A 1,748-nucleotide genomic window follows, 5' to 3' on the forward strand; every position below is an offset into this window, starting at 1 on the left:
CCCTGCCCCGGGGCGGTGGAACCCAAGCCGGGGCAGTGGGAGCAGAGGCCTGGGTGGTGGGAGCCAGCCCGGGGCCGTGGAACCCAAGCTGGGGCAGTGGGAGCAGAGGCCTGGGTGGTGGGAGGCGGGAACTGTCCCCGGGGCTGTGGAACCCAAGCCGGGGCCGTGGAACCCAAGCCGGGGCAGTGGGAGCAGAGGCCTGGGTGGTGGGAGCCAGCCCGGGGCCGTGGAACCCTGCCCGGGGCAAGTGCGAGCCATAGCCTGGGTCCCCATTCAGTAACATGACCATAGGCACAGTTAGCTGACATGACCAGAGGCGGAATTAGCTGACATGACCATAGGCGGAATTAGCCTACATGACCAGAGGCACAGTTAGCTGACATGACCATAGGCACAGTTAGCTGACATGACCAGAGGCGGAATTAGCTGACATGACCAGAGGCGGAATTAGCTGACATGACCAGAGGCGGAATTAGCTGACATGACCATGGGCAGAAGTAGCTGACATGACCATGGGCAGAAGTAGCTGACATGACCATGGGCAGAAGTAGCTGACATGACCATGGGCAGAAGTAGCTGACATGACCATAGGCACAGTTAGCTGACATGACCATAGGCAGAAGTAGCTGACATGACCATAGGCAGAAGTAGCTGACATGACCATAGGCAGAAGTAGCTGACATGACCATGGGCAGAAGTAGCTGACATGACCATGGGCAGAAGTAGCTGACATGACCATGGGCAGAAGTAGCTGACATGACCATAGGCACAGTTAGCTGACATGACCATAGGCAGAAGTAGCTGACATGACCATAGGCAGAAGTAGCTGACATGACCATAGGCAGAAGTAGCTGACATGACCATGGGCAGAAGTAGCTGACATGACCATAGGCACAGTTAGCTGACATGACCATAGGCACAGTTAGCTGACATGACCATAGGCGGAGTTAGCTGACATGACCATAGGCACAGTTAGCTGACATGACCATAGGCACAGTTAGCTGACATGACCATAGGCAGAAGTAGCTGACATGACCATAGGCAGAAGTAGCTGACATGACCATGGGCAGAAGTAGCTGACATGACCATAGGCGGAGTTAGCTGACATGACCATAGGCACAGTTAGCTGACATGACCATAGGCACAGTTAGCTGACATGACCATAGGCGGAGTTAGCTGACATGACCAGAGGCGGAATTAGCTAATATGACCATAGGCGGAATTAGCTGACATGACCAGAGGCAGAATTAGCCTACATGACCATGGGCAGAAGTAGCTGACATGACCAGAGCTCCAATTAAAAGTTACCTTCTTCTGACGGGACAGATTTGCTATGTGTTACGGAGCGAGAGTTCCAGGAGGTCCCTGTGAACTCGTGGCTTCCTCCCTTAATGCAACTAGATGGCAGATACACTGGGGAGGTAGGTGCATATTACTAGGGGCACGGCATTTTCGATCAAAAAAATATTTCTAAGTCAGGACGGAGGTTCATTCTAAGGGCACGAGCGACCGATCTAAGCCGTGTGGGAGGCCCTGCACCCCGGTCAGGGTCCCCCTTCACCCCCTGGCGACATCCTCCCTTGGAAGTCTGCCCGGTGGCCCCCTCCCGCGCCCGGCGCCGGTTCAGGCCGGGCTGGAGGCCCCGTTCCTCGGGCTCAGGGACCGGGCTAAGCCCCCTTAAGGACCTGGCCAAGCTCTGGTCACGTTGCGGGAAGGGGGGGGGGGTTGACCTCCCGTGCCCGGGCGCC

This window comes from Acipenser ruthenus, unplaced genomic scaffold, assembly GCF_902713425.1.
Source record: "Acipenser ruthenus unplaced genomic scaffold, fAciRut3.2 maternal haplotype, whole genome shotgun sequence".
Classification (NCBI taxonomy): Eukaryota; Metazoa; Chordata; class Actinopteri; order Acipenseriformes; family Acipenseridae; genus Acipenser; species Acipenser ruthenus.